At 34.0% G+C, this 24,674-nt stretch overlaps 1 pseudogene; it reads left to right on the top strand.

Moving 5' to 3' along the window:
* The first annotated feature begins 2,970 nt into the window (after positions 1-2,970).
* Positions 2,971-22,229, top strand: LOC145801421 (hexose carrier protein HEX6-like; annotated as a pseudogene).
* Positions 22,230-24,674: the final 2,445 nt, after the last annotated feature.

Here is a 24,674-nt window from a genome sequence, read left to right as displayed (position 1 = left end):
AATGATATCAATATATTTATTTAAGAAATATAATGTGTGATTGAATTTAATTATAAAATGTTTAAATTATTATTTTTTTAACATATAGCCCGACGGATGGACTTGAAATTTATAATTAGTTTTTAGACAGGACTTGGGCAAATATAGAGGCCTGATGTTAGGGTCGGACCGGGCTTCGACAGATACAAAATCTCTAACTATGTAGTAACCTGGCCCCGCTCGACGTTTGTCTACCTCTAGTCTCCAAATTCCTCAACTTCACGATTTTTATAATTATAAAAAAAACAAAAACAGATAAAAATACATAAAAATAATTGAGTGGATCTTAAACTACACTTTAATTGCGACTTTCTTCTACTAATGAATAAATTATAGTTAATATTTTAATTTTGACATATATTATGTATTTAATCTAAATATAAATTTATAACACATGGGTCTATATTTTTTTTTTTTTTGATCAGCAAAAAAAAATTTCATTAATCAATATGAAATTAAAGGTACAGGAAGATGAAATGCACTGAGAGAGATTCGGAAGGTACAAAATACCCCTACTACTGCTACTCGCAACCATACAACCAACCCCTTGGCCTCACGATTTTTTTTTTTTTAAACATAAAAGTTAAGAAGGACTTAACAGAAATTAAAATACATGATTCCCCACAAAATCAACCCACCAAAAAACCCAAACAGCTTTAGCAATGCCTCTAAACAACAAACTAAAAAAACTATTCTAACACATGGGTCTATATATTAGCCATTCGTTAGTTAAATCTAAGAGTGTAAAAATGGTCCGTGGTTCGTCGGCGGTCCAAAGTGGGTCCAGCCCAGTTAGACTCGGGCTTGAGCCTAGCCCATAACTCTAAGCCTGGACCTGGACCGCCATTTTGAAGCCCGGCCCACTCATGGTTTGGCCCGTGGGCCCGTTCAAAGCTCACTCAAAACCCGACCCGAGTCCCAGCCCACCCATGAACTAATGTCATTTTTAGTGGAAAAAATAGAAAAACAATTTTAAAAAAATATTCAGGCCTGCCCAGGGCCAAGCTCACGCTCCCTGGCCCAGCCCATGGCCTGATCAGCCGGCTTGCCCAAGGCCCAAATACCCCCAGAGCCTGAGTCTAATTTTCTAACTCGTAGGCCAACCCGGCCTGAATTTTAGTCGGAGCCCAGGCGGCCCAACATGTGTCGGCTTGAGCCTGGGTTCGAGTGGGCCAGACCGAGCTGAACCAGGTCCAATTTACACCCCCAGTTCAATCCGTGAAAAATGATCATATTAGTATTTTGTACATTAAAATGCATGTTATATATATATATATATATTATTTTTATATCTAAACATCATTTACATTTAAATACTCATTATATATTTAAATATAAACTTGAGACGACTTGACTGCATATTTTCCGTTTTGATGATTTGAACGGTTTATTTTGCAAAATTCTAATGTATATTTTTCATGAAAAAAATTAAATTGATTTATAATATTTTTTATTTTTGTATTTATTTGAAAAAAAAATAGACGAGAAGTATGTTTTTAAAAATAAATTATCATTTTTTTTAGAGATAAATATGATAAAATGAAAAAATTAAGATTATTAATCATTATAATTTTTTCATGAATGATATTAATGGAGATTTTTAAGAAATTAAATATTTTAAATAATCAAAATGAGACTTATGATAAACCCTGTAAACTTGAAAGTCACCTAACCCATTGAATAATACACACCGAGAGAGTGAGGTGAATTATTAGGTAGAGAGACAATAATTATGTTATTTCACATTAGCCTTGGTTTAACATGAGTTAAAATGAGACTTATGATAAACCCTGTAAACTTGAAAGTCACCTAACCCATTGAATAATACACACCGAGAGAGTGAGGTGAATTATTAGGTAGAGAGACAATAATTATGTTATTTCACATTAGCCTTGGTTTAACATGAGTTAAAATGAGATTTTTTTTGTTAAAATAGTTACAAAAAGACAAAATATGTTTTTTAACCTAATAAGACAAAATGCTATCTCCAAATTATAATCATTTCATTTTTTCTCTCAGAAAAGTAAAAAAAGTCAAAAATCTTATCCCAAATAAGATTTTTTAGTCATAAGCTAAAATAGTCAAAAAGTTAAAAAGTCAAAAAATTAACCCACATCCCAAACGAACCATTGGTGCTTATGTAAATATAACATATCTAATTGACATTTAAGAGATGAAACTGATGATATGGATTGATCATTATTAGGGTTTTTTTTAGTCTTGGCAAAATAAAAATTTGATGTTACAATGGAGTCAATTAAAATTATAAGGATTAAAATAATACAATAATTAAAATATAAAAAAGTGGATCAATACTGACAAAATCTACCTCCATTGGCATTGACAATAAACCAAATAAATTAGGCGGAATTTCAATATAGTGGGATATATGAATTAAAATTACAAAAATAAAAAATAAAAAATATGTGGGGTGCAAATGAAAGACCTTGCGTAAAGCTCTACTGTTTTTTTGGAAGCAAGATTGTGTAAAGTGGCATTAGTGTGGTAAGTGTGGAGGAATTAAAGTCTGAGTGCTCTGGTAGGTTATAAGTTTTTGTAGAGCTAGTCTTTGGGTGGCAACAAGTGTTGGTTTAAGCTGGTGTTGGTGTCTCACCAATGTTATGTTTTGTTCCCCTTTTTTTTTTTCTTCCTTATTTATGTAAAATCTCACCCGATAAAAAAAAAAAATCAAAGATCTTGCACCCTTTTATGGTGGTGTAAATTTTTTTTTTTTGTCCGACTAGGATGTAATTTTCTCAATAAGTGGCAGTCAAGTTGTACTGCTCTCATTCTTCCCTCATCTACATATTGAAACCCTCTCTCTCTCTCTCTCTCTCTCCCTATCTCTGTATATATCTATATATATATATGTATGTATGTATGTATCTGTGACACTCCTTTGTGAGTGAGCTTGTTAGGTAGAAGGTAGGCATGGCAAAGAAAACAGAAACAAGGAGCAAAAGTGGGAAATACGATGGGAGGATGACTTCATACGTAGTTTTATCTTGTATGGTGGCTTCCATGGGAGGAGCTCTCTTTGGCTATGACATTGAAATTTCAGGTAATTCATTCATTTTCGTTTTCTTGTCTCAGAGTAGTTTCAATCACACTTTTCATTTTTTACGAGTTAAAATATAAAAGATGTATTTTCTTTATTTTTCTTATTTTTTTAATATATGTATTTCAGTGTTATTTTTTATTTACTTATTTATACACACAAACTATTTAAAGAGCTTTTAAATACTTTTCAAATATAGTTAGACTTAAAAAAAAATTGGTCATAATAACTAACTCATTCAAGTGATTAAAATATTAGAGAATCACTTAATTAGAGATGTTCTCTTACATCATGGTTTTAAAAGCTGCCCAGTTTGTGTTATCTAATTTGAATGGCCCCTAAATTATATCTAACACAACTGACATGTATAAGTCCATAAAGTCCATGAATCACCTATGGCCCATCACTTGAAGCCCAGTGCATAACTCAGCTGACGAGGTCCAGGACAGCTGGAGTCCAACATGGCATAAAGAGCCAATGACATTTAGACACACGGCGAGAGAATGACGAACCACATCAGCAGACAAAGATCTGCAAAGTTATTGCCACTGCACATCACCATTAATGCAGCCCATCACAACATTTATTACGATAACACCTCTCCGCCGGAACAGGACCTCCTTACCCTGAGCAAGGTAAGCTACAGCATAGGCTTTCGGCAAGGAGAGCAGGTCAGAAGGGACAGCGAAATGATTACCAAAGGATATAAGCGAACGTTGTAGACAAGAAAAAGGTTAAACTTTTCTATCCCTAACCTCTCCCTCTACACATTAATTCTCTTCCTAACTTGCTCGTCGGAGAGTTCACTGGGGGACTACCCCGTTCCCCGTTGAACTTGCCTGCAGGTTATCCGGTGGGCTTGATCATTTAGACGCAGGCTTGAGGAGCTTGGACCTGCTCGATCCATTCACTGGGACGAACAACATCAACAACAACAAAAGAGAAAATTGAACGATCCAAATATGTAATTATAAATATTTGATTAATTTGATTTTATTTATTTATTTATTTATTTTCATAAGTAGTCTTTTTGGAGTCAATTCAAATCACTTGAATGGGCCCAAAATAGACACATATTTATTATAAAAAATTTTAACATCAACTAAAAATAATCTCTTGACAAATTGGGGTAATAAAAAATATCGTAATCAAGTCATAAACTTTTGTAACATGAATTACAAAATTTTAGATATTTTATTACACTAATTTGTAGCAATATTACACATTTTATAATTGATGTTACAAAATTTTGTGATAAAATTATGTCAATTTGTGATATGGTGCCCACCATAAGGTTTCCTTACATTAAATTAGACATTTTAGTTTCGGAGAATTTCACAATACATATCTCTTATCATATGCACTCTTAATTATGTAAATTTTTTTTTATAATTATGATATTATTTTGATATGTTTGATTATACCTCATGTAATGTTTGGTTATATATTTTTTATTTCAATTATAACTAAAAATATAAAATTATATCTTTTTTTTTTTTTGGATTTAATTATAAGATACATAAGTGTATCCATAATATTTGCCCCGTCAAATATATCCTTTGGGTGCGGCAGTTAGATAGAATTATTCTATGCAATAAATGCTAATATATAGCGGTGTTTGAAATTTGTTATTTTAGTAGATTATTTTAAATTTTGACTATTTTAATAGGCTAAATTTTTGTGTTTGAAAAGATAGTTGGATTTTTTTTTTTTTTTATAATTGAATGTGATGTTTATAAGAGAAAAAAGTAAAATAATTATAGTTTGATGTGGCATCTTGTCTTATTGACTATTTTAGCTCATTTTGTGGATTTTAGCCCAAAAAGTCAAAAAAAAACCTTTGTCAAACACCCAGTACTATTTGGTGTGAAGAGGAGGAGTAATGCTATATGTATCAATTAGTGTATCAATTGATGATCTGGCATAATTTAATACGTTTTTGGTATTTGTAATTGGTATAATGAGTGGGGTTAATAGTAAAGTCATAACTAGTGTTGGTACACTAGTTAGTAGTGCATGTAGCATTGCTCAAAGAGAATGTTTGAGGGCCACAAAATCAGTGGCTCAAATGGCTCAAAATTGCCAAAACGACACGACGTCGTTTTGGCAATTTTGAGCCATTTGAGCCACTGATTTTGTGGCCCTCTAGCATTGCTGTTTCTAAAATTAGTTTTTGATAATATATTTTTTAGAGAATATCAATTGTTATAATTGTATTTTTTATGTTGTTAATAAATTTAATAGAATAACAAAATAAAATTTTCATATTATTTCAATTCTTATTTTTTAAAAAAAGATTAATATTTTCAGATAATAAAAAATAAAATAAGAAATTACTATTTTAAGACACAAGGAGCATATTTTAAGACTACGTAAGGAGCATGTTTTAAGACTATGTTGGTGGCATTACATAGAATGACATTTTTGGCAATTGCATTTTTCGTCTATGAGCTTGGTTTACCCGCATCATCATGTCAGGGCAGCCAACATCGTACTCTCTCTCTCTCTCTCTCTCTCTCTCTCTCTCTCTCTCTCTCGGAATAAAGCTTGGGAGCTCGAATGAGCTCCCCTCGAATTCCCCGAAAATGGAAACACAGGGAAAAGAGGAGGAAAAGAGGGTGAAGGCAAGAGAGAGAGAGGGAGAAAGAGAGAGGAGAGAAGAGAGGGAAACAGAGAGAGAGAGAGGGAGAGAAGCTCGGCCGTCGCAGCAGCTCGGCCGATCGTCGGCCAATCGCCGATCGTCGCAGCAGCTCAGCCTCCGCCCCTAGTTTTTGCCCCTTCCTGTCCAGTTCTCCCTTCTCTTCTTCTTCTTCTTCTCCCTTCTCTTCTTCTTCTTCTTCTTCTTCGTTTCTGATTCAAAAAAAAAAAAAAAAAGAGGCAAAAACGATCGTTTTTGCCTTTAGGGGGATTCGGGGGGACCATTTTCGAGCAACGTAGCATTACTCTATATATAGACAGATACATCTAAATAATAATAATAAAAAGTTTAGTTCAAATATAAAAATAATTACTAAAATTCAATAAAAATTTGCAGATTTTTGTTTAAATTTTTAATTTTTTTAGTGATTTTTTAATTTTTTTAGTTAATTTATTTTACTTTTTAGATACATCTTAATTAAATCTAAAAAAATACAAAAAAAAATTTGATCAAAATAACCAAAAAAATTAATAAAAACAAATGTAAATTTATCTAAAACCAATTTTTTAAAGTCAAATCAAGCGTACAATACTTGAACAACCTCCTAGTCCACTTGATAAGCTTTTGTGCACTATAAAAAATTAAACTATTTAACTTTGATTCGAGTTTGGCTTGGTAACAACTTGTTCAAGATTGGCTTATTATATGAACAAACCAAATTTAAATACATTTTAAAACTTGTTAAATTTTTCAAACTAAACTTTTCTTTTTTATTTTCTATTTACCAATATTCGAGAAAGTTAGATTTCTTAGTTTGTTTGAAAAGTTAGTATATAAAAGTGTATCACTTAAAAGGGCCGCCGCTAATCCACTCGCTCGAACCTCTGACAGTTCCTCACTTCATCCTAAGGTGCCAACTTGCCACAAGGGCCTTGGCTTTTTCAAACGAAACTTGAACAACCTACTACTTAGTTCAATTCGGCTCATTTTCAATCCTATGTAGAAATATACTTAGAAAACTAGTTGTATAGGTTTTTATTTTTTATTTTTTACGAAGATAGCATTAATATGTTAGTATAATTAGTTTACAACTAAAGGCATTTGCTGCTACTCCATCAATTCGAACTCTTGACGTCTCCCTCACCACATCCAAATGTGTGACTACTAAATTATTAGGCCAAATCCTAATGTCTCATACTAATTGTATAGTTAAGATTCATTTTAAAAGTGAGTCTCATTATAATACATACATTGAATTTGAATTACACATTAATTTTCTAGACATTTTTTTTTCTTTTTAGTTCAATGGTAAGAGGTGTCCAGATCAATTTGCACACATCTTGATTGATCTCCTCCCCGATCTGATCAAAGGCAGTAAAATTGCTCACCCAACCCAACTCACTTTATTAAGAATTTGGGATTGGTTTTTTTTTTTTTTAAATGTTTAGGAAATTGATTTTTTTAGTATTTTTTTTATGTTGATGAAAATATATATATATATATATATATAAAGAGAATAGATTGATTTTTTTTATAATAATATTTTGACTTTTTAATAAATTTAGGCCTCGTTTGAGAACAGACTTTTTTAGTAACTTTTTACATTTTTGGCTAAAATATGATGTAAAAAAAACTAGCATATTTGGGATGACTTTTTAATTTTTTATGAAAAGATGTGTAAAAAGTAGAAAGAAAAGGAAATCTTTGATTTTTTAGTATAAATTGTTGACTTTTTAATTTTTTTAATGATTTTTTAATTTTTTAACTAAAAAAGACACTTGCCGAATGAGACCTTAATCACTTTCCAAACAAGACCTATTAACTGCTTTATTAAAAGTTTGAGATTAGTTTTTTATTTCATGATATCCAGTCATAATGAATTTTTAGACCTTCTCTTTTTTTTTTTAGGGAGTTTTTAGACTTATTTATTAAATGCTTTATTAAAAGTATGAGATTGGCTTTTTATTTCATAATATGCAATCATAATGAATTTTTAGACTTGTTTATTAAATTGTTTCTGTTTGAGAATATTCGGCCTGATTATTAATATATATACTATATAAATAAATTAATTTTACAATCTTTAATTATGACCTATTGTAGTTTTAGTTAGGACTTATTGTAATATTAGTTATGATATTATTTTAATTGTGATCCAATATCTCTTTGTTTATATCTTATATGATGTTTGGTTATTAATTTTTTTTATTTTATTATTATTTTAAGTTATAACTCTCATAGTATTGAGTTATAACATTTATGATAATTAAACCCACAAATATCGTGTAACTTGCATATGATACACACCCTTTAGCATTAACCCCACAAAGTTAATACAAGTCACATATTTAATGGATAATTAATTATATATTTTACAATTATTTTTGTTAGACAGGGCCATTTACATTTCTTATGTAATCACATCAGTTTAATTAAAATAACTAAAAAGTTAAGAATCCTATATATTTTAAAAATATATTTTTTCAATTAAACTAGAGGGTTATATAGGAAATGTAAACATATCATAGCACTGTTTACCAAAAATAATATGAAAATTCATAATTCTCTATTAAATATGTGACTTGTATTAACTTTGTGGGGGTAATGCTAAAGAGTGTGTACCATATGTAAGTTATGACATTTGTGAGTTTGATTTACAGTAGTATTAATTTTAACTATCTATTATTTCTAATTAACGAAATAAGACAATTTAGACAATTTAATCATTTTTTGTCAATGATGCTGGACGGTGGCCGTCGTTGTGGACTTGGGAAGGAATGAGAGAGGTGGCAATGAGTGGGGGAAGGGTAGGAGCAGTTGTGGATATATAGGAAAAATAGATGGAGTGGGAATGCATGGAGAAGGGTAGGAGCAGTTCTCAATCAGGTTTTATAAGGAGAAGAAGTATTTTGGATGGAGTATTGATTGCTAATGAAATTGTTGATGGTTGGAATAAGAATAAAAAAAAGGGTATTGTGTTAAAGCTTGATTTTGAGAAAGCATATGATTTTGTGAATTGGGAGTTTCTCTTCTCTATACTCTCAAGTTTTGGTTTTGGTTCCAAATGGATTAATTGGATGAAAGAATGTGTCTCATCAGCTAAAATATCCATTTTGGTGAATGGATCCCCAACTTCTGAATTCAATCCACAGAGAGGGCTTAGATAGGGTGATCCATTATCACCTTTTCTATTTAACATTATGGCTGAGGGCTTAAACATCTTGTTGACCAGAGCTAGGCAGATGGGTTTGATTGAAGGGGCGGTAGTTGGTTCACATGAGGTAAACATTACTCATTTGCTGTCACACCCCAAATCCGGGCATAACCGGCCGTGGCCCACAAGGACTTAACCCAAGGCACACGTAAGCCTAAACACGAATCCAATCACATTGAACAACTGAACAATAGTCCAATAATAAATAACCAAAACTCAATCCAGATATGCCACAATTATAAACGGCAAAATCAACCGTAATCAAAAGCCATCCAAACTTATGGGATATAAACAACCTACATATCAAAAATAATCCTAAATGAACTTCGATAAGAATAAATATAAATATGCACAAACTTGACATAACACTCTAAACTAAAGGAATGCCCTAGAGGTCCATGCAATTGAGTCCCCGCTACGCCATGAGTCCACTCTAAGTCCTTCTAACACCTGGAAATGGTAAACAACTAAGTCAGCTGATAGCTCAGTGAGTAGCAACATGGATAGTAAATACAGTTTTGAAAACAGGGTTCAATTCCAAAATAAGATGTATATCACAGAAACTAGATTAGCATACAGTTTAGTAAATACAATCTGTTTCAAAAAGAAGGTTCCACAATTCAACACTTAAAATACTCATGTCTCGCAAGAACATGATAAACGACATTTTTCACTTAAAAGATATTATAACATGAACACCAATAATTTTCTAGGTACCAATAAAAACAAATAATCTGCCACACATTTCTCAGGCTATAAGCCCCGTTGGATCCAATACCGAACTAAGAGTCATCCTCAGGGTGGCACCTGGGCCTTTTCTCAAAGACGATCCGATTGAAGGTCACCTAGTTGTTTTTAAAGGTCTGTTCCTTACAATCGTTGAGCACTAGAGTCATCACGGCCCAACCCGGATCTGTTCCCTAGTGGCCAGAGTCACCACACACAGTGGAATAATTTCCCTGGACTAAATACACACATGGTCCCAATAATCAATACACATCAGTTTCGCAAAACATGGTAGTTCATCATTATAAACATGAGACCAAAACAAATAGTTTACAGTATGCCAAGTTCACACATGTTTCAAAAATAATTTGATTCAATTGATAATATAATAATTTATCAAAACAGTTTAATCATGAAACAACAATTTAATTTTTCCAACAGTTCAGGGTAGGGGAACATTTATAAAAATATGTAGCATGAAACTACTCACCTGAAATGCAATAATATAATCCTCGAATAGAGTGTAAAAGTCCAACTAGTGGCCTGAACCAAGTATAAAAACTACGCGTCACAACTAATTTAAAAATACTAAAAAAAAATAGGAACTAAGTAACCTCAAACTAAAGCGCACTAACACGGCTCAACCCAACTCACCGTTGCTCTTAAATATTACCTAAGTTCATATTCTTCAAGGTCTAAAATCACCCAAGACATAGATTCCGATCGAAACTTAACTAAAAATAACTTTAAGATGAAACAGTGTTTTAAACAAGTTTTCCCAATCTATTCGCTAACTTTGAAAATTACAAAACTCACTCCACGCTATTCGAAAAATTCCAATAACCTCCAGATATGATCTAATATATCCTAAGTTTCAAACCCAATTGGTTTCACTTGATTTGCTTATCAAAATAATTTTCTACAATTTATTATATCCAAACAGGTTGTTTTCTGCAGCACTTTAAAGAAATTGACGGTTCTCTTAATATACACGAGCAATCAATGCAAGGCCAAAAACATACGAAACTAGTCTCGTAACCGGTTCTAATGACACTAATTTGATAATTTTTGGATTTATACCCAAAGAGAACAACAATCCCGAATTTACTGTTTCGGACTGGTTTCCTGGACAGATTTGAATACCTCAATTTATATGGATTTCGACTCCCAAAAATTATGAAAAAATTCAGATATGCAATTCAATGTGTAATTGATCTACTGTAAAAATTTCAGATTAAAATTCATCCGTTTGATATGGTTTCTTGATTTTTAAAGTTAGCGATTATGTGCAGAATTTTTGGACTAAGATTCACACCGATTCTTTATACATGAATTTAACTCCTTAGATTTCTTAACAGCATATATATATACACAAAATACATACACCTACAATCTCTCCATCAATGAATTAAATAACAATATTATTAGGATAAAGAACAAAGAAAGAAGAGAAGAAAACCTAGGAAGCCACACAGCACAACACACCCAAAGCTCTCCTTCTTGGTTACAACAATAATCTTGATGATTGAAAAACCCCTCTCTTTTCTTCATAAACCCACGGCTGCTAGGGCTGCTAGTGTTGTGGAAAACAATTATAACAAGAGTTAGGGTTTGTGTTTATTTTATTTTATACTAGTGGTGGGCACACTTAGGTCAAATAGATAGATAAATATACAAAACACATACATAAGTTACATGCAATTCAAATAGTAAGAGTCTAACTTATTAATTTTGTGGTTTAGAGTTCAAGTCACACCCTCTTCTCTATTTTTTTTTTTTTAATAATAAATCTTACTTCTAAATCAATGACTTTCACCATAAATTTATTTTAGGTTTAAAAATTAATTAAAGGATCCTCCAATAATATTTAATTTGCACCTTAGAATTCACCACCAAAATATTTGAGATTGTAATATTATTATTTAATTATTTACTTAATTTTTATATTCGGGTTATCACATTTGCAATTTGCGAATGACACAATATTATTTTGTGAAGCAAAAAGGGATGAGGTATCTTCTACTATTAAAAGGATCTTGAGATGCTTTGAATTATTGTCTGGGCTGAGGATCAATTACCATAAGAGTGTGGTTTGTCGGATTGGGATTAATGATGAGCTAACCAAAGATTTTGCTGCCATTTTGAACTGCTTACATCAAAGTTTGCCATGAAAATATTTGGGTATGCTCTTGGGAGATAATCCAAGGAAGAGAAGGACTTGGAAACCAATAATTGATAAAATCAAACAGAAGTTGCTTCTTGGAAAAGGAGATTCTTATCTTTTGCTGGTAGGATGACAATGATAAAGTCTGTGTTAACATCCTTACCTATCTATTACCTATCTTTGTTCAAGATGCCTGAAGGGGTTGCCAAAGAGATTGATAAAATTCAGTCCAGATTTTTATGGGGTGGTGATGCACTAAGAAGAAAAGTTCATCTAGTTAAATGTGGGGAAATAACACAAAGTACAAGTAATGGGGGATTAGGAATAAGGAAAGTGAGACAACTGAATGATTGTCTTCTTTTGAAGTGGTGGTGGAGATTTGGAATTGAAAATAATACTCTCTAGAAACAAGTGATTTGCAGCAAATATAGAGAGAATGGAAGGGGTTGGTGGCCATCACCTATTGAAGGAACAAAAGTATATATGATCTGGAGAGATATATTGGGGATTGTAGGCTCTTGTCCTCAATTGGTGGGATTTTTCAAAAATAACATATCCTTTATTGTTGGAGATGGGAGGAAAACAAAGTTTTGGCTTCACAATTGGATTGGCAATGTATGTCTAAAAGATGAATTTCCAAGATTATACTCTGTGTCCCTAGACAAAGCTGAATCAGTGCATGTGGTCAGTAGTAGGAGAAATGGGTGTGAAGAGTGGGAACTACTTTTCAGGCGACCTTTGTTTTAGTGGGAATTAGAGGAACTGAGGAGACTGAAAGGAATGCTTCTTGATGCACTTGCTCTTAGGGAAGGAATGGTGGACAGATTAAAATGGAATGCAGATAATTCTAGTGTGTTTAGTGTTGCTTTTGCTTATAAGTGGAGTACATCATCTGCTGAATCTGCTAACAACTTAGCTAGGCTCATATGGAAGAATGTGGCTCCACCTAAGGTACAGTTTTTTGGGTGGTTAGCATAGAAGGAGATGATCAAGACAGCTAGTTATCTTCAAAGAATTGGTGTCCTTAATGATGTTTCAAATGTAAATTGTATTTTCTGCAGGTCTAAATTGGAAGATGTAAACCATGTGTTGCTGTTATGCCCCTTCATTTGGAGGATCTGGTCCAATATTATCAGGTGGTGGGGTGTCTCTTGAGCAATGCCTGGATTAGTGCCTAGTATGCTACAGTGGTGAGCTGGATTTAAACTTAAAAAAAAAGGAGTTGGCCATCTGGAAAGTCATACCATTGGCGGTGCTATGGTCTATTTGGAAACATAGGAATGAAAGTATTTGCAAGGGCTCCCCGGTGGACTTTGAAGGGTTGTGTGAGTCTATTAAGCTCAGGGTTGCATTTTGGATTAGAAATTCTAACCCCTCTTTTCTCTACTCTGTAAGTGATATTGTGTATCATTTGTAGCAGGTTAGATTATGTATATAGGTCTGAATTGTGTGGTGTAAGGCTGCTGCTGTTGGGGCTGTTCTCGTTGGCAGAGTGAGGTTGAACTTCTGGGGGAGTTTCTCTGTTTGCTAATCTAATCTGTTGTTCAATCTGGTTTACTTTTGTAACTAATGCTCATATGTTGAGATTTTAAAGGTTGTTGGTTTGTTAATTGGAAGTGTTGTTGGGTGGAGTTAATGGTAAAAGGGTAAATGGTGTGGTCCCTGGTGTGTTGTTGCAGAGAGTCATTGGCCTGCTGCTACTACTGCTAGCTGATGCTGGACTGTATGCTCAGGTTCAGGAGGTCTCCCGTGTATTTGGGATCCTGGAGTACTCCAGATGTCAGATTGATGCAGTAATAGAAGCTGTATTCTGATTTCAGGGTGGCTTACTCAAGCTGCTGAGTCTTGAAGTTATGCTGCCACTGAATTTGTATTGTTGTGTGTAGGTTGATCTGTGTGAGAGGTTGAACAACAGTCTGGGTGAAAAGGAGTGCTACTGATCTGTGCTGCTGGTCTGGGTGAAAGGAGTGATCTTGATAGGATTAAAGCCTGATTTGCTCTTAACATGCTGCAGTTGTCTTTGTTTTCTGCTTTGATCTCTTGATTGTGGTTGTTTTGTGTTTTGCTCTCATGTTTTGCTCTCCAAATTGGAGACTGCTGCTCCTATGGATTATGTCCTACTTCTTGATGTTTAACAGGTATATATAGTGAGGGAGAAGATGTGCCTCCTACAATGGTGTTGACAGTTGAGACAAGGAAGGAGGATGATGAGTTAGAAAGCCAATATCAAAAGGGTTTGAAGCATTTGTCAGCTAATAGGAATGAAAAACTTTCAAATAAGTACATGCTGACTGTTTCAGAGAGGCCTATTTTATTATTAATCAAGGAATTAACATATGCATGCAAGCACAACAACCTTAAACTGCTAGAGGTTGGATTGTGAGCTACCTGCTACAGTGTTCTGCGATGGCTGCTGATGCTATGGATTGCTGGTGTTCTGTGTGGGTTCTGCTGCTATGGATTGCTGGTGTCCTATGTGGGCTCTACAGCTGTTTTCCTCTATTGAGTGTATTGTTTTTGTTTCTATTTGTTAGTTTTGGGTTGCATTTTTTGGTGTAGTTTTGGTTAATTTCTGCTTGGGTGAGGTTGGCTCTGGTGTTTGTGGTTGGCTTCTCACCAACTCTTGATAGTGTGCTAGCATATGATTGGGCGATCTTATTGGTACCAACCTAGTTGGGATTGATTTGATTCGCTATGATACTTTTTGCACTCATCATTCTTTTTTCTTTTTTGATGTAATTGTCTTCTAATTTATCAATAAAATCCCTTTTCTTCGCTGATCAAAAAAAAAAAAAAAAAGTGTTTGAAAGAAGATTCTCTAATAAATTCTCCTAACATTAAATATTTATGATTAATTTCATAAAATTTAATTTTAGGAAGAAAAAAAAAAGCATTTATGTTTTCATACCTTTAAAATTCTTAAATAGGGGTGACAATTTTTGACATGACAAAAACACAAAATGATACTACCCAATAAAATAAAATAAAAAATTAAACTAGCAGGATTAGTGTTTAGTGAATTCTAACAAGAGCACAACCAACATGATACGATTTTCACCTTAAAAAAATACTTTTATTTTATTTTTTTTTTTTAAATGAGAAAAAGATTGAATCACTTTTATTAACATATGCCAGTGAATGGAAAGGTGGTGTGTCCTCCATGGATGCACTTTTGAAGAAATTCTTCCCGGATGTGTATACTAAGATGAAAGAGGATACCACGGTTAGCAACTACTGCAAATTTAACAACCAATTGTTGACCTTATTCATATCCTCCCTATATGTGGCCAGTCTCATTGCATCCTTCGTCGCCTCTCCGGTCACCAGAACCTTTGGACGCAGGCTATCAATGCTTGTCGGAGGAGCTGCATATCTTGCTGGTGCAGCCCTTGCCAGTTCAGCTTCTAATGTGTTTATTCTAATATTGGGTCGCGTCATGCTCGGAGTTGGCATTGGTTTTTCAAACCAGGTATATGTATTTCAGGGTATGGTGCAGAGCATTTCTGATATATATTATTTCCCTTGCGGATGATACTAGGTGGGTTCTAGGAGAGTTAATGTTTCCCATCTTCAGTTTGCGGATGATACTTTATTTTTATGTGAAGCTGATTGGGCAGAAATTGAGGCCATGAAAAGAGTATTAAGATGTTTTGAAATAGTATCTGGGTTGAGAATAAACTTCCATAAAAGTGTAGTTTGTGGAGTGGGTGTGGATGATGAGTTGGTAAAGGAGTTTGTAGCTAAGCTTAATTGTTTGGATAAAAAACTTCCTTTGAAGTACTTAGGGCTGCCACTGGGAGCCAATCCTAGTCGAAGACAAACTTGGCAACCAATTATTGACAAGGTCAAGCTGAAATTGGCAGGATGGAAAAGAAGACTGTTGTCATTTGCAGGAAGATTGGTTCTCATAAAATCAGTGCTGTCCAAATTGCCCACTTATTACATGTCCTTATTTAAGATACCAGAAAGTGTAGCTAAGGATATCAATAGATTGCAAGCAGCATTCCTGTGGGGGGATACAGAACTCAGGAGAAAAGTGCACTTGGTAAGATGGAAATAAGTTTTGAAGAACAAGAACCAAGGGGGTTTGGGAATCACAGATTTAAGTTTGGCAAATCAGTGTTTGCTATTAAAATGGTGGTGGATGTATGCTTTGGAGGAGGGTGCATTGTGGAAAGAAGTTGTTTGCAGCATATATGGATCTGTTGGTGGGTAGTGGTTGCCTTTGGTTACAGATTCAGGCCATATATCTAAAATCCGGAAGGGCATAGTGAGTGTATCAGTCAGCAATTCTGATCTGTATAATTTCTTTAGGGAGAATACGGTTATTTTAATTGGTAATGGTCGGAGAATAAGATTCTGGGATGATATATGGATGGGGGAAGTTAGTCTCAGATCTCAATTCCCTAGATTGTACCAATTGAGTGAAGAGAAAGAGATCTCATTGAGCAATCTGTTATCAAGGAAAGATCTGTCTAATGAATGAAGTTTTAGGTTTAGAAGATCTTTACATGCTTGGGAAGAGGAAGGAAATTCTAGACTTATTGCTCTGTTGGGTGATGGTCCTTGTTTGCATATGGAACAAAGTGATTCCATGAGATGGAAGGCAGGCCCAGATGGGATTTTCAAGGTGAATACTGTCTATAAATGGTGTTAATTGGCAAATGGTATAAAATCCACCTCCACAGGGCTAATTTGGAATACTTTCGCTCCACCTAAATCCAAGTTTATCATGTGGTTAGCATGGAAAGGCAGGTTAAAGACAGCTGAGTTCCTGAATAGAATTGGAGTGTTGAGGGATAATGTTGACTCATCTTGTATCTTTTGTAAAGAAGAAGTGGAATCTATGAACCATATTATTCTTTTCTGTCCTGTTATTTGGAAAATCTGGTCGAATATAATGCAGTGGTGGGGGCTATCATGGGTAGTTCCAGGGTTTGTCAAAGGGTTGCTACAATGGTGGATGAGCTGGAAGTTTAGAAAAAAGGAAAGTCAAGTTTGGAGAACAATCCCAGCAGCTGTGATATGGTCAATTTGGAAATGTATGAATGACTACCTGTTTTCTGGTATACAGCCTAACCTGGTGAAACTATGTGAACTTATCAAAGTTAGGGTAGCTTCTTGGTGGAATTCTTGTGACCCAAAATGTTCATTTTCTATTACAGATGTTATTTATAAATTGTAGCAGGTGAGAAATTATCTCTAAGCACAAGGTGAAAAGGAATTTATGTGAGGTGTATCTGGTAGTGATGCTGGTGTTTGTTGTTCTTATGGTTGGCCTGATAAGCAAGATTGAATCCAGTAATCAAAGGAGATTCTCATCCAAATGCAGAGTTGTGCTAATGTCTGATGCTATATGCTGATCTGTGACTGCTGTGGAGTTGAATCAGTGGGGCTACTGGTGTGCCTGCTTCTGTATGCTAATTATGTGTTTGCTGTCTAGGACTGAAGGATTGAGGCTGATGTCTAGGAGTGCAGGTTTGAGATTGGTGTTTGCTGGTTGGTTGCTGGTCTGCTGTGCAGATTTTAAGAGGGGAGTGGATTGCTAATGATGCTGGAAGCTGGTCTGATATGTGTGTCATAAAAGGCTTCAGAAAGCAAGTCTGCTTCTGCTAACGCTGCTGGACTGATATGTGTGTCATAAAAGGCTTCAGAAAGCAAGTTTGCTTCTGCTAACTGAGGATGAGCTGTTGTGTTCTATTTTGCAATGTGAGGAATGGAGTGAATATAGGTGAAGTTTTGCTGCTGCTGCTCTAGATGTATTGTTGCTGCTCTGGATGTATTAGTACTGCTGCTGCTCTGGTTAGATGGAGTTTGGACCTCAGTTTGATTATGGTGATTTGATGTTATGCTGCTTCTGGATTGGTAATGTTGATGTAGGTTGATCTGTGTGGGAGGAAGAACAGTCTATTATGCTCTGAATGCTGTATGGTTGGAGTGCAGTTGGAGCTATTGCACTGCTGTGATTGGCTGTTTGCTGCTGGGTTTGTTACTGAAGTTCATCCTCTGCTAATATGGTTTCATTCTCTGCTCTGATGTGGTTGGCTGATATTTGCTTTGACAAATCAGATGTTGCTGTCTCTGTTGTGTGCAGTTTGGAAGCTGGTCTGAATTGTTGGAGTGCATTGATATGATGATGTGCAAAGCCACAAATCAGTAGCTATGAGGGGTAGTAGCTGAATCTGAATTGATTTGGGATGTGCCTTGATCAAATCAGGGCCCATAGTCATGTTTGTGTTGTTTTCCTACTTGTGTTGCTTTTTCCCTTCCTCTCTTTTTGGTTCTTTTAATTGGTTCCTCACCAATCTTGGGTTAAGTGCTAGCAAAGGATTGCGCTTCCTTATCGGTGCCAACCTAGTTGGGATTGATAAAGTTAGTTATGATACTCTTTGCACTTCCCTTCTTTGTTTATGTAAGTTTTCGCATGAATCTTGCTTTTTTCATCAATAAAGTTTCTTTTGCTGATCAAAATATATTACTTCCCTTGCTATCTTGTGTATGGGCTTCTAATTTTCACTTCTACCATGCAGTTAGTTTTAGACCATGCTTAGCATACATAGCTTTAATAATAGTAAGTCAAAACTGAAAAGTTACTGTTTGATAATGTTTATAGTTTATTAATATTATTTTGTTTATTTTAAATATAATTATGTTTATTTTTAATATAAAAAAAGAAACTGAAAAAATATACTTGCTATACGTGTATTTAAATTTTTTTGTTTTATCAGAGGTAGTTAACAACTGAAAGTGATGGTTGAAGGTGGCTATGACAGCTGAAAATAGTGTTTTGTCGGTGTGGTCGTCAAAGGTGATTGCGAGAGATGATTGGTAATGTTTTTTTTTTTTTTTTGTTTTGTTTTGTGGTCGACAAAGAAAAACTGTATTGATGAAAATAGATAAAATAAAAAAATATTACATCGATAAAGAGAAAGACAAGGTGAATGCAAAATGTATTATAACAAGATAAGACGATTTCAACTAAGTTGGTACCGAAAAATACACCTAAACAAATGTCCAACAAAGACTTATTTTTAGAACAAGTAAAAATATATATTTTTTTTGGTCGTTACTAAAATTTGGTAAATTTTTTAAATTAATTACAGATTTTTTGAAAATAAAAATAGACATCAGATGAGTTTTTATTTCTATTTTTTATTTTATAAATATAAATTAAAAAACTATAAATATAAGAATTGGCATCTGATCTTTCTGTAAAACCAAAAGGGGATAATAATATGAAATGCCACCATCACCCTTTTGTTAGCAATTCCTACTACAAAAATGTAACTCACCATATGAAATCAAAAGGAGACAATAAGGAATCACCTTTGGTTTGATGCTGGGTTTGCTACTGATGTTCATCCTCTGCTGATATGGTTTGAGCTTTGCTGATGTTCATTCTCTGGTGGGTAGCTGATATGGTCTAGAGCTGATTTTGTTGTTATGCTCTGATGTGGTTTGCTGATATGTGCTGTTGTGGTCTCCTGTTTTATTGTATTGGGAGTTAATTTTGTTGCTGTCCTATTTTGGTTTGTTAGGTCTTGTTGCCACTTACTTGGGTGAGGTTGTTTTGGGTGTGAGTGGTTGGGTCCTCACCAACTTTTGATGGTGTGCTTATATATGATTGGGCAGCTTTATTAGTGCCAACCTAGTTCGGATTGATTTGGCTCGCTATGATGTCATTTTGCACTCATCCTCTTTTTTCATTTATTGATGTAATAGCGTTTTGCTTCATTAATAAAGTTCGTTTTCTTTGCTGATAAAAAAAAAAAAAAAAGTGAAATCACTTTTGGTTTAATTCATTTTTTTAAAAAATTAAATTTTGTATTTTTGTATTTTTAGCAAGTTTTTTTAATATTGTAAGCTAGTTTTTTATTTTGTAAATACACCTAATCTAGATACATTTAAAAAGTATAATATTTGTGAATTTTTTTTTTTAAAAAATACCAAATACAAAAATATAAAAATACGAAATTCATTACATTTTTGTATTTTGTTGTATTCAATGAATTTTTAAAAGAAAATTATAAAAAATTTATATTTTTTAAGTATATCAAAATTAAGTGATTCTAAAAATAAATTAAAAAATGATTAAAATATTTTTAAAAATAAGTAAAAATACAAAAATACGAATTGAAAATTCATAAAATTGTTTTTGAAAATTTCAAACCAAACAAAGTTTTACAGATCATTCGTAAAAAATAAAAAAATAAAAACATGAAAAATGTTCAGAATTTTGTATTGTTTTTGATGTTGTGGTTGGCTCCTCACCAACTCGATTAGATCCGCTATAATGCGTTTCGCACTCATCCTTCTTTTCTTGTATTGATGTAATAGGTTTCTGTTTCATCAATAAAGTTTCTTTTCTTTGCTGATAAAAAAAAAAAACACTCCATTTATTGTAGTTGGAGCTCAAATTTTGGCCTAATGAATGCAATGTTGCTTGCAGATAAAACATACATCAGTATAATATAAATATCCTGAAAACATATAATTGTCAAATGAGGAAGAGTAATGATATATAAATAAAATATTTGTACAAAATTTTCAGACAAAAAGTGAAAAATGCGATTACAACTTTATTTTAGATAAATATTTCGTATGAAAATTTAGTTTTTAAATTATTATACTAGAGGAAAAACCTAGGATGCTAATGAAGGTAAATAAATGACTACTCAACGTATGGTACTCCCACTAAAATACGGTTTGAAGAGAGCAATATCTATATAACCTTATCCTATACTTGAAGATATATAATTTTAGGATAAATTATGACAGTAGTTCTTGTACTTTGGTCATTATGTCATTTTAGTCCAAATAATTTTATTTAACTCAATTTTGAGTCTGAATTTATGACTTTGTTTTAATTTAGTCCGATTAATTACAATTCTTAGCAATTTTTTTATGAAAAATATGCACACAAAAATGTCGTGTGTCATATTTTTATGAGTAAAATTATAAACTTACTCAAGTTTGTGAGTTGAGTAATTTTTTTAAAAAAAATTACCCATAACTATGGGCATTCTTATAATTATGAGTCATAGTGGTGAATTTTTCTTTTTCTTTTTCTTTTTCTTTTTCATTTTCAATAAATATAAATGACATGCATTATCATGTAAAAATGTTTTATGTATAAATTTTATTTGTATAAACATTACCCAATAATACCAGGCAATTTCTCAACTTGCTAGTAACAACAATATATATGCTCTCAATTGCAAGTACTCATATTCGTTCACCTTGCTTAGATATCATATTTTTTAAGTCTACACAACTTTATTTATTGATATTTACTTATGCTTTGCCTTTTCTTTAGTCCGCCCCACTATATCTCTCAGAAATGGCTCCACCCAAATATAGAGGAGCAATCAGCAATGGCTTCCAGTTCAGCCTTAACATGGGGGCTCTATTAGCAAATCTTATTAACTTTGGCACTGAAAAGCTCAATGGTGACTGGGGATGGAGAATCTCCCTTGCCATGGGAACAATGCCAACTATTGTTCTAACTTTGGGAGTACTTTTCTTCCTACAAGAAACACCCAACAGCGTAATTCAGTGCACCGACAATCATCAAAAGGCCAAATTGATCTTGCAAAAAATTCGAGGCACTGAAGATGTCGAAGCTGAACTTGATGATCTCATAAATGCAAGCGCCATAGCCAAAACCATCACCCACCCGTTCAAGAAAATCACAAAAAGAAAATATAGGCCTCAACTTGTCATGGCAATAGCCATACCATTCTTTCAACAAGCAACAGGGATTAATGCCATTGAATTCTATGCACCTATACTTTTTCGAGCCACAGGTCTAGGTGAAAGCGTTTCACTCTTGTCTGCAGTCGTAATCAGGGTTGTGAATGCTACCTCAACCTTCATATCAATGTTGATAGTCGATAAATTTGGCCGAAGAGTTTTGTTTACAGTTGGGGGAATACAAATGTGAACTTCGCAAATAATAATTGGAAGTATCATGAAAACTCAACTAGGGGATTATGGTGGGGTGAGCAAAGCGTATGCTTTTCCACTATTGGCTTTGATTTGTGTATATGTTGCTGGGTATGGTTGGTCATGGGGTCCTTTGGGATGGTTAGTTCCGAGTGAAATTTTTCCACTAGAGATACGATCAGCTGGACAAGGTATTAATGTGGCAGTGAGCTTTCTTTTCACTATCATCATTGCTCAGACTTTTTTGGCCATGCTTTGCCATTTCAAATCTGGGATTTTCTTTTTTGGAGGTTGGGTGGTGTTGATGACCGGATTTGTCTACCTATTTTTGCCGGAGACTAAGAATGTACCAATTGAACAAGTTGATAGAGTGTGGAAGGAACACTGGTTTTGGAAGAGAATTGTAGAAAAAGAACATGAAGTGAATGAGACAGAAGGAGCATGAAATGGGTCACAAATGAGCTGATCAGTACAATGTTTCTTATATATTTGGATGTTGGGTCACTTGGATCAACTACATATCCTTTGTCATTTATTACTTAAACAACATGTAAGCATCGCAAATTATCACGCAGTGAAGCAATATATATGTTGCAAATTACTACAATATCATATAATAAAATCTCGTATTTGTTATGTTGTTGATATGCAAGGCCACAGATTAAATGGATGAAAAGGTGACGTGTTGAAACATAGAAATTAGACATAACCAACATCAGCATTCAAATATTAGAGGGCAAATTCTTACGAGAGAAAGTCTTGATAATACTATTGATCATTGTCTTAACTTCTAATTAATTTAAAAAGGAAACAACCAATCATGTTGAACTTTTGCTAAATACGGAAAAAGATAAATTTAAAGGGAAACGTTGGACCTAGTAAACATCCAAAATAGAAAAAAACAAAGATCTATTTCACATAACATTGTAATCCTTTAAATTATAGGGTAAACTACCAATAGGTCCTAATAGTTTGACTTAATTCTCATCAAGTCATATTGAAAATAAATCTTGGTAAAATTGTTACTAAAAATAATTTTTTTGTGACAATTTTTTTATATATGTCGCTAAAACTTGACAACTAGTGACTTTTTTTATGATAATTTTTTATAAATTGTCGCTAATACTTATAATTAGTGACGTTTTTTATGACAAATTTTTTCCATAAGACCTATTAGACAATAAATCTGGTTATTAGAACCTACACATAAGTACCCCTAAATTATATTTCCAATATCGTTTAAATCACCTTGATTGATATTGAATAAGAGAAATACGTTTAAAATACTAATGACATCATAGTGGAACTGCTATTACCAAACCTGCATATTTCAATTTATAAAATCAATTTAACATTGTGATGTCTTTGAGGATGGATGAACAAAGAAAATGAGGATGGATTCCAATAGTAAGTCAGTGGAAAGGTGGTAGAGGGAAAGGCATGGAAGCATCGCATGGACTCTTCTCTGTTTTTGTGGATCATATACCATAAAAAATGGATGCTAAATCTTTGTTTAAGTTCTTCTCAAAGTTTGGCATTGTTAAGGACGTCTTCATCCCTTCCAAAAGAAGATTAGTGTCACATTCTAGATTCGGGTTCGTGAGGTTTGACTGTCATGTAGCAGCTGATATAGCCATTCAAAAAGCCAACGACCTTCTGGTGGATGATAAAGTTCTAGAAGTCAAAACTGCGACTCTTGATAGACGAAACAGAGAGGAGCACAACAGGCAACATCCAGAGGTCATGAAACCTAAGTTCGTCAGGAGATCTTTCGAAGCTAACAAACCCGGAGGTCATGATTCATTTTTTGGCCAAAGATCCTTTGTTGACGTCTTGCAAGGGGTGAACACAAACACCTCCATAAAAGTTACTGAGGAGGGCAACTATTGGCTTTATGGAAGTGCCATAATACGTTTCAATATAGAATACTCCATTCTCAGTGTTAGTGAAGCCCTAAAGGAGAAAGGACTGGAGCATATTTTGGTCAGAAAAGGGGATGGAAGGGACGTAATCTTAACGTTTAATTCTCAGGATGAGTTGAAATCAAACATTGGCAATCTTAAGGATTGATTTAAAGATCTGAGTCAATTTGTGGTAGAGTGGAAGTCTGGGAATCATTTTGTCCAAGAAAGATGTGTGTGGCTGAAGTGCTGTGGGATACCCCTGTATGTTTGGAACAGAAACACTCTCACCAAGATTGGTAGCCTATGGGGCTCTATTCTCAGTATTGAACGGGATTTGTGCCAACCAAAATCTTTCTCCCATGCCAGAATCAGAGTGGCCACTTCAACTATGGAGCTTATTACTAAACCATTAACTTAGGAATGTAAAGGCAAAGCTCATACGATTTTTGTGTGAGAAAATCTCCAACCAGATCTCAGTAGTATGAACCATAATGGCATGAATGAGTTCAGTCTTCTTAAAACCTATTGTAGTGTAGAGGAAGCAAATTTTCCAGTGGTTGAAGGTAAGGAAATGGGAGAAGATGATGAGATGGCAGGGGCTAATGCCATGTTTGGTGCAAAGATTACTTGTCCACATGAGGAAACTCAGGGAAGACATCCTATGGACACAGTGGTTGAGGAGACACCCTGTGATGGAGGCGCTACTAGAGGAGGAGGAGCGTGTGTTGAGAAGCTTATGATGGATTTGATGGACAAGTCTAACCATTTTTCAAATAGTAATGATGGGAGGCAAAAGTGTGCTGAACAAGTCTTCACACCTGGTTACATCCGTTGCTTTAATGAAACTAGTGCTGGAGGTGGACCTGGCATCAACTTGGAAGTGGATTTGGCCCACTTTCAAAAGCGGCATGTAATTACTGGATCTACTAGCAGGCCCATTCAGCCTAATGCAGTAAGCCCAGCCATCGTACCTATATCACATACTG

Source organism: Camellia sinensis, chromosome 1 (assembly GCF_055761805.1).
Source record: "Camellia sinensis isolate YWXY chromosome 1, ASM5576180v1, whole genome shotgun sequence".
Classification (NCBI taxonomy): Eukaryota; Viridiplantae; Streptophyta; class Magnoliopsida; order Ericales; family Theaceae; genus Camellia; species Camellia sinensis.
The sequence above is the reverse complement of the archived record's forward strand: the minus strand, read 5'-3'. Positions and strand labels throughout refer to the sequence as shown.